Below are 16,950 nucleotides of genomic sequence, written 5' to 3'. Positions count from 1 at the left end.
TCGCCCCCTCTTTCCACTGAATTTCTTCCCCTTTTTGTGGTTAGTCATATTTCTCTCTCCTTCAATGTGAGAAATCTGTTGTCTCTGTCCCTGGGAGTTGAGGGCCCTTCTGCCCCTAAAAAAGATTCCTGTCCAGACTCCCCTTGTTCCATCTCTGGACTATTTTCCCTTTTATTGTCTTTCTCTTGTATCTTTCCTTTCTGGCGAAGTTCTACATTTAAGGAGTCTTTCTTTTTCTCTTTTTTCGATTTTTTCTTGATCTATAGGAGTATGGTTGTCTCTCTCATCTCTCGTGGGTTCGGATCTATTTTTATGAATAGTTTTTTCTCTATGTGATGATTTGTTGGCCTTATTGACCTTAGTAAATTCTCCATGGTTACTATCCTGTTTAGGTCTTGTGTCCCTTGAATTAGATCTATCATTCTCATTTCTATTTTTACTATAATGCGATCATTCATTCATTCATTACTACCCCTATATTTGGGTCTCCCCTGATCCCATTTTTTATGGAAATTCTTATTCTTATTCCAATTTCTCTCCTCATGTTTAAGATAATCCTCCCTATCTTGCTGAAATTTTCCTAATTTATTGGTGTTAACTTCTTTAGCTAGAGTGTCTAATTTGTTCTGTAATTTCAGATCTCTTTCTCTAAATTCTGCGGTATTTTCCATTGGGGTGAGTTTTTCCTTAATGGCATCAATCTCATCATCAAGTATTTTTAAATGTGTTTTTTGTTGTTTCAATACTAACTCAATTAATTCTAAGGAACATCTGTCCAAGACAGCATTCCAGCTGTCCAGGAATTCTGTATCCTCGAAATCAAATGAGGGTTTCTTCAAAACTCTCAGACCCCTTGGGATCCTACCGCTTGTTTCCTTCATTATAATTGTGTTTATATCTGTGATACTCTGTAACTTTAAAATCTATGAGATGCTAGTGTCGGTTTAATATAGGTAATTTAATATTGTTATCCTCATACTGCTGTGTCTAGAGATTAGGAGTTATAGTGTTATATTGAGTATAATCAATTTTCTAGTATCAACCCCCAAAACATTGTGACCATTAGTTGTAATTGGTTTAATGTATATACATTTTATATTCTCTCTGTGGAGGTACAGTATCATTGTCTCCTATTGATACCACTATATAATATAATCAATTCCTAGTACTAATCCCTGAAATATTGTGGCCATTAGTCATAATTGGCTGTATGCATATACATTATATATTCTCTATGTTAGTAGATCCGTGGAGGTACTATTATTCCCCATTGATACCACTGTAGAGTGTTGTATGCTATATTTCCCTTGTTAGGTCATCTCCTCTATATAGGAACTTGTGATTGCTTATTCACTCTCCAATTGAAAAATTAAGATCAGGCATTTTATTGTTTAATTGTTTAATTGTATAATAAATGTAGTTTAGATATATATACCAGATATGGGATAGGGGCAAGTACAATCCTGAGGAAGCCGAACCAATCAACAGGCAAAACGCGTAGAGTTATACCACCCACAACGTGATGCAGCTGTGGAAGAAGGCGCCCATGTACTCTACGCTTACAGCTGGTGTCCGCTGTAACGCCATGACCGAAAGTGATGACATCGCCCCGCGACCGGAAGTAGAACAACGTCTCTCGCAATCGGCGGTGGGATCGGGTGATCCGACCAGAGCTCCAGAGGGAGGTGGTGTGGTGAGAGACAGTGTGGGCTTTCGTCCAGGCCGCGTCACTTAGCTTTTATAAGCTGCAATGCTGTTTTAATTCTTATACACTGTAAGTGTGCATTTTATAAGTTTATATCGATAAAAGAAATTGTTGCCAGATCTGTGCTATGTACGTTCTTCTCCCTCTCTCGCTGAGGTACATCCCCTGAATGACGGAGGCCAGTTGTACTTCTTCATCTGCATACTGATCTCTATTGCCTGAAAACTCCTATTTTCTTGTGAGTAGGATAACACAGGAGCCAAGACTGATAGGATTATTCCCAGCACTGTTTATACCACTACACAGAGTGTTTTTTTTATGTTTTTTTCCCTTATGCTCTCCCTGAATCTCAACTCACAATACCACAATATAATTATATATATATACAGCTCAACCCCGTTATAGCGCGATCCGCTATAACGCGGATTCGCTTATAACGTGGATCCGCTTATAACGCGGTTTGAGCGTGGACCCCGAATTAAAAAAAAAATGTTTTTTTGCACACACATTCACAGCACACTGCATACACTCGCAGCACACTGCATACACTCACAGCACACTGCATACATTCACAGCACACTGCACACACTCACAGCACACTGCACACACTCACAGCACACTGCACACACTCACAGAACACTGCACACAGTCACAGCACACTGCACACTCACAGTACATTGCATACACTCACAGCACACTGCATACACTCACAGCACACTGCAGACACTCACAGCACACTGCACACACTAAACAGCACACTACACACACACACACTCACAGCACACTGCACACACACAGCACACTGCACAGCACACTGCATACACTTATAGCACACACTCACAGCACACTGCATACATTCACAGCACACTGTATACACTCACAGCACACTGCACACACTGCACACACTCAGCACACACTCACAGCAAACTGCATACACATTCACAGCACCCTGCATACACTCACAGCACACTGCACACACTCACAGCACACTGCACACACACAGCACACTGCACACACACACACATATATATATATATATATATATATATATATATATATATATATATATATATATATATATATATATATATATATATATATATATATATCTACAGTGGTTGACAAATCACCAAAAAATCTACTCGCCGAACAAAAAGATCTACTCGCCACGTAGTACCACACGTGTGCTGCTTGGGCCAATAGGAGCTCGCCACGATGTTAAATATATATATATTCTGTACAGTATGTGTGTGTGTGTGTTCAATTGTGAGCACATTCACATGTCTTAGACAGGTCTGCAACCCTGCCATTCAACCATTATCACCAAGCATACAGTGCTCCCAGTGCAGCAAGGGAGGACATGCAAATGAGCACACAATGTGTCACCTTTTGCCTGGAATATTCATTCACATGGAGCTCATTTATGCTAATGCATCGCCATTCACACAGCTTAGTGTTGTCACAGCCGATTGTCGCTATGGCTACACACTGACGTTACGCTCCTGCTTTCAGTGTGGTTACTAAGGACGCTTTGCCACAATCGCCTCGCAGACCGGCCAGCCCCATTATGTGAGTAAACAACCAGGTTTACATAATCCACTTGAGGCATGAAGTCAGTTTTGGTGTTTTTTTTAAATTAAATGATTGCTTAAATGTGTGATTGCTTGGTTACCATTGGATGCTGTATTGCACTTTGTCATATCTGGGTGTATATATATCTGTGGTATTGTGATTAGTCTCCTCTCACCTCCCTGAAGAAGGTCCCATCTGGTGGACCGAAACATTGGTCTTTGATGTAAACCCTTCTTCATTGAATACACACTGAACAGATAACCCTGCTTCAGCTTAAATTGTATGGTAGGTGTTGGTGCTTTGAAGGGCTAATATTATAAGAGACCAGAGAGATTAGAAACCCTATGTAGCACTCTGTCACCTTGTGAGATGATGGTTTAATAAAAACATATTTAGCTTTTATTAGGAACACGTTAAAACAATGGGGTTTTAAAACAAGAATTAAATTGATTGCGAGCGCTGAAATGACTCCTAAGGTGTAGTAGACCCTATGGAGAGTAATGTGTTAACCAGTGTTTGTTTACCAGTGTTTTTGAATTCACTGGCCCTAGTAACACTTATATGAAGAAATCTCCTAGGGAATGTGTGAGGGAAGTTATGTAGTAAACCTTAGATGAAGTGCCAACAATATTATAAACTACTAGTGGGTGCAGCATAACTAAAGAATCTAGCACACGGCTGATGTGTTTTTCAGCCAAATGCCTTGGCAATGGATGTGGGTAACAATCCTGATAGGTTGTGCACTGTCACGGTGGACCAGTACTTATGAACACTTTTATATTTTTGGGATTCCCGATTGAACACAACAAGGAGGGCAAAATAAATTGTCATTTATTTCCTTAATAGACAAACACACGACAACCTCAGAATGCACTTAATACAACACTTACTGGGATGGGGAAACAAAATGAATTGTCCTTTGCACGAAAGCTGCAGAATTAAAGTCTCTGGCTTACAGTTCTTTTTGGCTAGGTTGCAAGTTGCCAACCTAATAACTTGTCCAAATTAAGAAAGTTCATTCTTGTTCATTAGAATTCGTTCAGGAGTCACCAGGGCTAACAAATTCCTGAATTAGGGGTAAATCCTTAGTTACGATGTTGTTAACCCCTTGCGTCCTGAACCGCTACCACTGTACTCGAACGGAATCTTGTGCAAAGCTTGGATCAGTCATGAATCACACAAGGGATAGTTCGGCAGGCAGTTTTATAGGGTTCACAGACCTATGTCTAACATGCATGTCCAATCCCCTCTGTGGGAACATTTAACCCACCAATCTCCGATTTGCTTGCAGTTTGCAGACCGGGCAAAAAGAGCTATCCGGTTTGTAAAGCGCATTTGTCAGCCTGACACCTATGCGGTTTATCATACCGGGGGTCCACACCTAACTTGGCGACCCTCAATCTAAGGTTTGGTCCCAAGTTGTCAATGGCTCATGCTGAGTACCAAGATCTGGCACTCAGCAACTTCCCGGCCATTTTCACTCTTGGAATCTCTGAGGATTTTCAACCCTGTACTTCACTAGACTCAGAGTCTCCACTTAGCAGGGGCTCTTTGAAGTACAGGGAGGAAAATACCCTCAGCTTATTCACCCTTAGCATATTTACATATTAAAGGATTTTCCCGGGCTTGCAGAAAAAAACCTTTCCTGCCTGTGCATTTAAAACTAACAGTAAAATACATTTTATTAGTAAAGTATGTTCTGCTTATGCTATGGGAATAAACTTTACGTGTGGGTGTATGGTTCTTTATTCGGGGCTGCACACCAAAAATCAGAGTGCTAGCCCCCTTGGTTCTCGAGTTAGCGTACTTAATTGAAAGGTGTCTATTGTTGTTTCCGTGGTTAACCTAGTTCTCACGGCAATAGACTTCCCCCTTTCAAGTTGAGAACGCTAACAAGATGAGAGATACATTTTGACAGAAACCACTTGAGTTGTAACCACAAAGCACTTATTCAATTGACCTTGCGGTTGCGTGTTCAAGTGCTTGGAAATGGATACCCATTCTTCAAAGTGGCCCACCCATACACAGCCACGTTTCTTCAATCTGCGCTTGGTTCAGCGCTCACAATGCCATCCTGTGTCTAAAAACCAATGATACAATTTGTATGCATTCTTATCACTGCAGGCAGGGAACAGGCTGAAAAATGGGGACAAGAAGGCTTGGACAGGTGCAAATACATCAGGGTAATGCATATACTTTTAACCCCTTCACTCCCAATGCGAGTTGGGGTTAATCAGCCATGTATAATGCCTTTATTAATGGCCTGATTAACCCCTCCATCACCACATGCACCACTACAGACCACGGACTTGTAGTACTAAGATTATAATGGTATAGGTGAATGTATCCGTGAGTGTACATACCACAAGATGTCGTGTGAGCTGAAGATCTGAAGTTGGCAGATCTATGGCTGACACTAGTACTTTAATGATATAACCTGTATAACAATAAGACACTGCTGAGACTCCTAGTTTGACCAAATAGGGAAATCTCAGCTAGGTAATAAACTTTATAGGATAAATGACAGGTATGTTCTAAGACTAAACCTCAGACCTAATAAGTGTAATGCCTTTCTATATAAGGTGGTATACTGACACATTAGAATCAATGAAGTATATGGATTGATTCTGAGAGGGACACCTGCAACCACACAGTGTACCAGAATAACCCTAAGTATTCTACTATACAGATAGGTTATAAGTATGTGGCTGTGGTATATCTGTTATAGAAAATAAGCCTGTTGCTAGCTCAAGGAGCAGCGCTGCATTTGTAATCATCAGTAGAAATATATTGATTTAGTTGCTCCGGTGACAGAAATGAGCACTATATGAAGGATATTAGGGTAGCCTCCAGGGGGAAGTGCGTCAGTAGTATCATAGATAAAATACAGCTGAAATATAAGCACAAGATTCCAATGAGAAGCTTTTATATGGCGTGGAGTGTACTATTATTCACGATCATTCGCCATGTCCCTTATCTCGTGGCCACATATTTGCAGTGAAGCACAGCGTTTCTATCGGCGTCTTGTCCAATCCTGGAATAGCAGCAGAGGGAAGGGGGATCGGTATGACGTCCAGACCTGAACAAACAATGGAACTCACCAGCCAAAAATTGAATAAAAAACCTTTATTAGGCTACATAAAAATGTGAACATCCACATGGAGAACCTAGCTCCTCCTCCCATGCATTTCCTTCCGGCAGTGGCGCTTTCTCAGGGAGCATGACAAAGAGGAGGGGAAGTACTATTTAAATCCCTCCTCACTGATTAAAACATTGCACACACCTGTGTGCTATACAAATGAGCTATGTAAGAGCAATTATATGGACTGAGCACGGACAGACATAGTTAGAGGAAAAAACAGGTGCACCAAAGAAGAGAATCCTAAATAAATTAACCCCTGAAATATAACTTATAATCAACAATTAGTAAAACATTTATAATCTAGTATAGATTGAAATATACTGTTTCAAATGATTTAATAAATAATAAAATAATAAACATATATTTAGTGTCATAATAATTAACCAACACTATAGTGTATTAAAATATATGTTATCATAAGTATAATTTATAATCTATTGTAATTAACAAAAGAATGTTGATGGGGTTGATGGATTCATTCTTATTTAATGAACCAATATTATTGTACCATATAAAAAATGTATAAAGACAATGATCCTTAAATGATCATTTAAGTCAATATGAAGATTACTATTAGAACACATTATGACTAAACTATATATATAATCACAAAATGTCATAATAGTTACTCATAACACTACGGAATATTTATGTGATATAACAAAATCCTATGAAAAAAGGAAAATATCCACAACAATGATATCAATGGGTAAAAAGAAAAGCATCTATAACATTAGAAAACAGAATTATTTAAATGGTAAAAAATAATTATCATATACAAAAGTCAGACTGCAATAAATTCTTGATGCCTAGTCAATGGACATTGTGTGTATACATGTTTATTTAAACATAATTCACAAAAAGATCTTAAGGTCCCATTGTGTGTTGACCTTTAGGTATCAATGTACCGATGGTAAAGATCCAGGACGCCTCTCTTTTATAGAGATAGTTCGTTCTGTCTCCCCCTCTTAAGTTGGTTTTAATATGCTCAATGGCTATGCATCTGAACTTCGACAAACTGGTTTTTTGACAATCTTTAAAGTGATAGGCAACTGGTTGTGTGAGATCTCCTTTAATAATGGATCTCACATGTTCTAGAATTCTTATTTTAAAGGCTCTAGTTGTTAAGCCTATGTACTTTTTTCCACAGCCACATATAAGCATATATATATATGATATATTCTGTTTTACATGTAATAAATGTCATTATGTTGAATTTTTTGGTCTCATCTTGATTGAAAAAATATATTGTCTTTAATACATATTTGCATATATTATATTTTGCACAAGGGTAGCAACAAAGCAAATTAGGAAAAAGTTGTTTTTTATTTGTATTTGATTGTTGTCTGGGTATGCTAGGTGATGCATCATTTCCAATAGTAGGAGATTTTCTAAATACAAATTTTGGATCTGATGAGACAAAGTTTCTCAAAAGAGGGTCAGTAGTCAGAATATTCCAATGCTTTTTAATTATAGCTTTTATACTCATTGCTTGGTTGCTATATTGAGTAATAAACATTGGTATATCACATTGAGTTGTGTTTTTAACATTATTAGAATTTGTATCATGTATAGATCCTGACCTTTGGTTGGAAACATTGGAAGTTTTTTGAACAAACAAGTCCTGTCTGGTTTTATCTTTAGCATTATTGTAAGCTTCTTGAATGATATGGGGATCATATCCCCTTTCAACAAATCTTGATGTAAGGTCATGTGCACTGTTCTCAAAATTTTCCATAGTAGAACAGTTCCTGCGTAATCGCAAGAACTGCCCATATGGAACTCCCCGAAACAAACTCTGATTGTGATAACTGGTGGCATGCAGTAAAGTTTTACGAGTGTGTGGCTTACGAAAAATATCAGTGTGTAACTTGAGATCAGGAGTGACATAAAGTAAAAGGTCTAAAAAGTGAATGTGATGGTGATGGAAGTGATGAGTGAAGTGCAGATTAAAGGGATTAGTGTTGATGTAAGAAATAAAGAAATATAGCTGAGTGACGGTGCCCTTCCAAATCAATAGTAGATCATCAATATAGCGTGATAAAAGGTTATAAGATGACGAGAGGGGTTGCTATCTCCAAACACGTGGGTCTGCTCCCACCAATCCATAAATAAGTTGGCGTAAGGAGGGGCAAAACAAGACCCCATGGCAGTCCCATGTCCCATGAAAGTCCCATCAAACATAAAATAGTTGTGTGTGAGTTAAAAGTGAATGCTGTCTGTGAGAAATGCTATGTGAGCAGGTAAAAGGTGTGAGCAGAGTGTAAAAAGTGTTCAATGGCACGAATACCATCGGTATGTGAGATGATCGTGTATAGAGAGGATACATCTAGTGTGACCCATAGAGAATTAGGTGTCCTAGTGTAATCAGAGAAAAGAGTAAGAACGTGAGATGTGTCGAGTAGATGAGAGGGAAGTGCTGTGACCAGAGGTTGCAAAAAATGATTAATGTATTGAGATAAATGCTCCCCCAGTGATCCAATACTGCAGATAATGGGTCTACCTGGGGGGCAATTAAGTGATTTATGTATTTTAGGTAAATGGTGAAATATGGGGAGTACAGGATGTGAACAAGTAAGAAAGTCAAATTATTGTACAGACAGAACTCATAGGTATTTACCAAAATCCAATAATTCTTGTAGTTGACAACCAAAGTCATATGTGGGATCTGATGACAACACCATGTATGAATCTTGATCACCAAGTTGGCACAAAGCCTCTTGCTTGTAGTAAGTGTAATCCAAGACAACTACTGCTCCACCTTTGTCTGCATTTTTGACAACTATGGAGCTGTTGTCTCTCAATGATTCCATAGCCTCTTGTAACCCTTTATCCAGATTATCTGGTCATGAATAGACTTGGTGAGTAGTATTAATGCCTTTAGATAATAAATGTAAGTCTCTCTCGACATTCCTGCTGGAACATATCTATGGCATGGCCTCTAAAGAACAATGGACAGAACTGAGATTTCTTTTTTAATCCATAGTCTTTACTTCCAAAGAATGATTGTATTGTGTCCTCGGGATGATATTAATCTTCTAAAAGTTCTACCATGATTTGTATGTTTGTGATGGTGCTCTGAAAGTGCTGGGACTGTTTTTGAAGGAAGGGAGCATTCACTGGGTAATCAGCAATTAAATGATTAGTACTGGGCCTTTAAGAGGGCATAAGGTACCCTGAAGGTTGGAGTGGGTTGCCAAAAGACACCCCCCCCTTCCTCATCGGGTAGCCCCAGGTATAGTACTCACTGTAGTATTCTTGTTCCTTTCCCAGTCTCCCTACCAAAGCGTGCAGCTGTAGTAGAATGTGATTCCAAAGCCAGGGTGTGCAGCGCACAGCAGTAAAGGAGGAGCAGGTCTTGCAGAAAAATAAGTCCTTTATTCAACAATTCATAATGTGAGACAGCAGCAAACCTTCAACGCGTTTCGTTCAAAGGAACTTTATCAAGAAGTGCTGTATAAGTTAAAACCAACAGTTTAAATACAGCTGACTGCCTGATTTCGCGCCAAATCGTGACATCATGAGATGTGTGTTGACCAATGAGAATCATAGTAGTCGCGCATGCGCGCGGCGCCAGAATACTCTATGTCCATCTCTATGGTATAACTGATCCCCGCGCATGCGCGCGACGCCAGAGTGTTAGGGATCCCCTGCTATTGTCAGCCGTGTCATACAGGAGACACACGCCCATCCGGGCGGTTCCAACATGATGCGCGCCTCTGACTACTACAGGGTAACACCCCCTCCTCCATGCCCCGCGCATGCGCTGAGACTTCCCCATATTAATAAATAAATCTCATCCCTATCCAAGCAGCAGGGTACAAGGGATGTCTGGGAAACTAACAACAATTATTAAACTGGGGGATATGAGGCAGTAAGCTGTATTGTGAGGAAATTACATGTAGGCAAAATATGAATATACAGATGTATATACAGACAAGCATAAATATTTTACATGAGCAGTTTAAAATGAACTCCCTCTTAGAAGGCTCCCTTAGACCATTGAGTCCTATGGGAGCATGTTACTGTGCAGGAGCTGAGCCACGCTGTCTTTCCCTAATGGAGTACAGATCAGCATCTGTGAAAAAGGGCTCTGCGTGTGCACGTGACTTCTGGTGCCGACGCAAGCGTTTTGCTGTGAATGCTTTGTCAAGGCCAGTAGGAAGGGGTGCCCCATGGTTCATGTGAGTATTTATAGTGCTACAATTTAACCTAATGTAACCTTTAAGTTTTGGTGCATGCGCATTGTCTTGCTGGTCTTTGAGTGTATCTATGTCCAGCATTAGAATGCAGTATGTCTACAGAGACTTGCAAATGCTTTGCATGCTAATGCTTGGAGCAAGTTGCAAATAATTGTTATAACTAGTCCAGATGTGAAAAAATAGCTGGATGATTTGTAGTGGCTCTCACTAATTTCCCACTATTGTTGATTGTTCAAATAAAGTGAATAAAATGAGTGTTTATCAGTTATTGTGTTGCTTTAATTCAATTGAAGGAAATGTGTATGTGCCTATTGATATTAGGCACTATGTACTGACAGCTGCTGGTCAGGCATCATGTTCCCCCTGAGTTAGATGCACCTATAGGATGCATTGTGGACCTACAAAAGTTGGACTGTAACTGAAAGAGATCTGTAATGTATATTATAGATAAAGGGACTAAACACAAAGCCTTCATTTAGAACTTTGGGCGATAGTGCTTGGAGGGTATATATCCACAGTGCTTCCACTATTTTCCATCTGCTTCTGTGTTCCTGCTGTCTGTGTTGTCACATAAAGTGGATAAATCAAGTGCATCTCCTTGTTCTGTCAAAATGCTTTATTTATAGTTTAGTGCATGTCCTCCTTATTTATTTATGCAGGGTAATGTTTTTAATGTATTTACAGTGAATCAAGTATGTAATTAGAATGTATTATATTATTAAAAAAATGTTTATAAAACGAAGACCTACAGTAGTAAATGTAATTGTTAACTTTTCTTTATATCTAACATTCACCTGTTTGCTCCAGTGATAATCATCAAGTACTGATAGATATAGAGAGTAAAATGGTCCCTGTGATACATTTTACAGATCAGTAAACACATTAGTATATACCATCTACTTAAAAAATGTGAGCTTAGTATGAGGTAGCAGTAATGTTTTCCTGTTCGAACAGTGCTACATGATACATACAGTAACACTTCTTTCAAACATTTGTATCAGCTCTTCAGCTGGAGGTGTTTCTCCCTTTTGATTCTTCTACTTTTTTGATGCTGTGGAAGTAACAGGATGTTCTGCAGAACCACTATTTAATATACCAGTAGATTAAGAAAATCACTTATCATTCAGGCAATGATGCCATTATTCAATGGCCTGCCTTTTGTTCTTCTCCTTCTCCTATGTCCATATAAAATTACTAAGAACTGCAACTCTCTCTCCCTCTATCTCACTCTCTCTCCCTATGTCTCCCTTGCTCTCCCTATCCAATATATTCTTTTGATGTGATAGGAAAAATTGCTTAGAATACACCTACATGATTACATAATTACATGATTACTGATATCTGTATTAGTTTATAAATGTTGACTGAGAAATTTGAATTGTGAACAGCACTACAGAAATAAATTAAAATATACAGCACTGTAGTTCATATGTACAGTATCAAGGCAAATGTAAAACAAGCCTGGGGCAATAAAATGGCACAATAGGAATCCAAGAATAATATCTAATTGAAATCAATGTAATCTTTCTTTGATACATTATCTGTTGCACAGTTTGTATTGCCCCAAATTTGCCCCACTTTTGCCTTGAAAATGTACAAAGTCCCATATGTCTGGAGGACATATGTACAGTAACTGATGAAAGATTGTATAAATTATTTAAAATGTGCTGTCATTGGTAAAAAATGTTAGAACATATTATTTGTGGAAATAAATACATTACTAGAATGTTGTTTACAGTCTACATAAATTCCATTTCCCTCTTATTCTCTGTACCCCAGAATGAATTGCATTTTTTAAATTTTATTTAGAAATACAGTACTCTATTAAAAAAAGGAACAACCATATTCTACTAAAAAAAATGATAGTTTTTTACATTGATGGTGTCAGTTATGAAGACCACATGTTTATTGTGAGGAAAAACATTTAACCTTTTTCTTGTGGCTGAAGGAGGCAAATGCAGTATTTTTTTATTAACATTGGCAGGTGATTTATTACCACTGTTTCTACTCCAGGAAAACCACATTAGACTTTGCTTGATGTATCATTTGTTATCTTCAGTCTACCCCATACGTTTTCTGCATACTTAATCTCTCTAAAAATTATTTACAGAGCTAAACAAACTGTAAAAAATTAATTATACGGTTCTACATTTAACAGAGATCTAAAAATGAACAACATACTGTTGCGGCAGCTTTTATTCTAACAAATCACTGGTTTGTCCCTGGCTGGTTCCTGGAATGCGACGCTGTTCACCTGGCGCATACCGCGTTCACCTTGCATTCAGAGCCACGGGTCATGCCCGGCTGATGCGTTTATTGATAATGGTTCGGATTTTAAAATGCTGCAATGCTTCGCGTGTCCGCCAGATGGCAGAAATTCATGAATTGTAATGCGCCGAATCAGTAATGTGTCGGCTTGCAGGTGTTTCGTTTAAAAAAGATACTGTACCACAGTGTGCTATTGTAACTTGGCCTTGGCCTTGAGACTGAAGGAAGAGTTGCAAAAATGTATCAATTTAGGCTTTTCATATTAAAGAAAGACAAAGACCAGTTTCAGTTTGTGTTACACTATTCTGCAGAGACCCACCATGAGTGTTCAAGTTCAGACCACTTTCCAAAAACCTGACAGAAGTTACGCGTATTTGATATGGGCCGCGATTAATGCAACAGATGATAAGATGGCATCAGTTGCTCAAATTTATCAGTATTTTATTGAAAACTATGACTTTGACAAATTTTCGCTAACTCCTCATACGTGGAAGCGTGCAGTAAGGAAAAGGTTATGTAGAGACCCCTGTTTTCACCGTATTGAGCCCCAATTTGTTAGAGGGTATTGGTGTGTGTCACCGGATTTTTCCCGTATCTATGATCATGGAGGCGGCAAAAGGCAAAGGGTCATGTTAAGACCAACTAAGAAGCGACAGTCGCTGCCAAGCAATGCACCAGCACCAGCACCGGCTTCCAATGACGGTCCCACTGTCAGTGACAACCCTGAGCCTGAGTCGGATTTGGCGTGCAGTTTTGATGAAGCTTGCATGTACCTAAGCGATTTCAAGCCTCACCAGCTGACTACAGGTGGACTAGTCCCGCTGCAAACTGTCGACGTGGATGATGAAGAAAGCTGGACTGGCAGTGGACCGGCGCCAGCTGAATGGGAAATTCTATGGTGAGTTGCCGTATTATTTTGGTGGGGCTGGCTGGGTACTTCTTTAGGGGGCTGACCATTACTGTACATTAAAACCTTTCTTTTTGTTTTTCATCAGAAAAGAAAACGGCTAATGGGGGGATTTCGATGGATAATATTGTACTGTATGCTGATGTTTTCCGGCCGTACAGTATAATGTGTAATAAACCCGAATAAATAAAACTATGCATTTATTCTACATGTTCAGTATCGTGTCATTATGTGTCTTCTACAGTATACTGTACAGTGGTATACAGTGCCTAACATCTATGGGCAAAAAGAATTTGATTTCTAGGTGCCCTAGAACAGAAGTTCCCACGCCAATTGACCGTGAACTTGACCGCGGCCCTAAGTAGTTCCCACACCAATTGCGCGAATATAATGTAAAATAACCCATTCTGTGGGTCTGAGCGGGTTGAAATTTGCCTGGTCCTCATGCGGGAGGACCCTTGCCATAGTGGCAAGATATCAGCCTTCCAAGACCCCCGGAACCGGAGGTACCAAAAGACAGTTTAAAAGCACATTACCAAAGTGGCTTTTTTTCTGCCATGCAAGTCAATGGCAGAAACCTGAACTTTAACATCACCCTGACTCCGTTCTGTTGCCACGAGAGGGTCGCAATTTGCCATGCAATCCTGCCGCAACTAGGACTACATGGTGACCGAATCTGAGCCCTCTAGGTCGAACAGAACCGGAGTTGTGGGTTCCAGGTTTCTGCTCATTCTGACTTAGCCGTTTCAAAGCTTTCTCCGCCATTACGCTCTATGGTAGGACCCTCCTCGCCGGCGTGACACATTCTCATCGCCATTACTGCTCGGACACTGTTGGGGTCAAGTGAGGGGGTTCCTAACATCTAGGGGCAAAATGAATTTTATTTCTAGGTGCCCTAGAACAGAAGTTCCCACGCCAATTGACCTAGTTCCCACGCCAATTGCCGTAGTTCCTACGCCAATTGCGCGACGAGGCAGTAAAAAAACAGTGCAGCAAGCCTCTACATTTGTTACACTGTCAAAGGAGCAAATGGAAACAATGTGAGGCAATTCAACATGTTCTTTTATTGGTGGGGTCAGTACAAAAACATTTATTTACAAATACTGTACAATGTTGTAACATTTAAAGTGCACAGCAATTCTAACCATCAACACACAATAATACATTCTGCAGCCTTTATTAAATTCTTCTGCCACAAAACATTTTTGGTGCATGGGGCACAGGGAGTTAAAGTGACTTGCTTTTTATATACTGTATTTGGGGGTTGTCTTTGGGGGTTTATTCATCAAATTATTATGATGAACTGCCCTTTGAAATTACAGTGCTGTTAACTATTTCAGCCATACACCTCCAGAGTTTTTAATCCCTCCCTAGCCAAGCGTCAATCGGCTGAGTCACCCTATCCTACCAACCCCCTCTCTCCACTGGGTCGTTAACCTTCTGCATATTGCCATTGTGTTCTTAATCCACTCATAGCAGAGCTACAAACACTCAGTACGCCTGCGTCTAATCACACTATCCCCCTCCCCCAACCCTTACAGGCCTGTTGTTTGAACGGTAATGCTTTGGAAAATCCCCTCTCGAATTTGAAATGTAAATCTGATCTGCACAGCACTGTGAGAATTGGGAGTACACTGATACTGTATTTCATCAGGGTGTGAAAATATTTGTCAGTCACTATGGTTTACAGTCACATGTTTTAAATACAATACAGTACATTCTTTAATATCTTTAAAATAAAAATATATAAATACTGTATATAAGTATAATGTAACATAATCCGTTCTGTGGGTCTGTAGGGGTGGCTTTCAATGATTATGATTCGCATGAAAGTGAATAAATATTTATTTTATTTTATCAGGAACCAAAAAATACAAATATAAATATAATCAGGAATAATAGATAATGTAGTCTTTATTAAGTTAATTTGGCAGCTTGAAATTGGATAACCATTTCGAAAACCTTTGTAAAACATGGGGAAACATGAGTAATGCACATTTATAAGAATATTATTTAATACTATACACAGTACAGTACTATAATGTACAGTATAATATACTGTATATACTATATACTGTATAGTAAAATTATATTTTCTTTAGTCTTTATCTTTTCCTCATTCTGTCTGCAGTACAGTAGTTCATTGAGAGAGGAGAGGTTTTGTGTACATCGTTCCTGCTGTTTATATACTGTACATTTCACTGTACAAGGAGATTTGACTGGACACAATGCCCCCATCTCCCACCTAGGCCACCCTTTTTACTGGAACGACAAGAAAACCAAAAATTAGTGCAGTTACTGTACTGTACTGTATGTGCGTACTGTACTGTATTATGGCAGAACTACTGTAGGTGGCTGGTGCAGCTTTCTCTGGAAAGAAAAAAATGGAGCGGTTAGTAGGCAGTTACTGTTGTACTGTAAAACTAGTCTACTGTATACTGTACTGGAACTACTGTATACTCTGACTACTGTTAAATTCTATGTACTGTAACCTGATGGCTGGTGCTGCTCTCTCTGTAAAGAAAAAACTAACTACTGTATACTCTTACTATCTGGAAAGAAAAAATCTGTGCCAAACTTACCTGTAACATACTGTACTTACAATACTACAGCACAGTACTACTTTCCTGATGCTTGCCCATTACGCGCAATGACAATGGGCAACACAGTGGCAATATGGTCTATATATTTATTGCAGCGTTCCACGGTGAGTACATCGTTCCAAAAACTCATTATGCCTTTCAACAACTCGTCTTTTTGGAGGGTTTCGCTACTTTCCGGATATGGTCCTTCAGCTGATGCCAGACCATTTCGATCGGATTGAAGTCTTGCGACCTGTTATTGGAAAGAAAGAACAATTGGTTTAAGAGCTAAAAACAGTGGGGAACAAAAATGCGACACGGTCTACTGCACTTACTCCGCTGGCGTCTTCACCCAGTTGATGCCGCGCTCAAGGATATGCTCCGTTGACGCGGTGTGCTTGGGATCGTTGTCCTGGTAGAAGCGGTGACCATTGGGGAAGTCGCATGTGATGTATTGCACAATGTTGTCTTGGAAGAAAGCTTTATTCATGATTCCTATAGCAAGAAAAGAAAAGTGCTCAAAAAACTGCACAATAGTACAGTAGAGTGCATACGGTAAGGCAACTCTAGTC

The sequence above is a fragment of the Ascaphus truei genome, chromosome 1, assembly GCF_040206685.1.
Source record: "Ascaphus truei isolate aAscTru1 chromosome 1, aAscTru1.hap1, whole genome shotgun sequence".
Classification (NCBI taxonomy): domain Eukaryota; kingdom Metazoa; phylum Chordata; class Amphibia; order Anura; family Ascaphidae; genus Ascaphus; species Ascaphus truei.
This window is presented reverse-complemented; position numbering follows the sequence as displayed.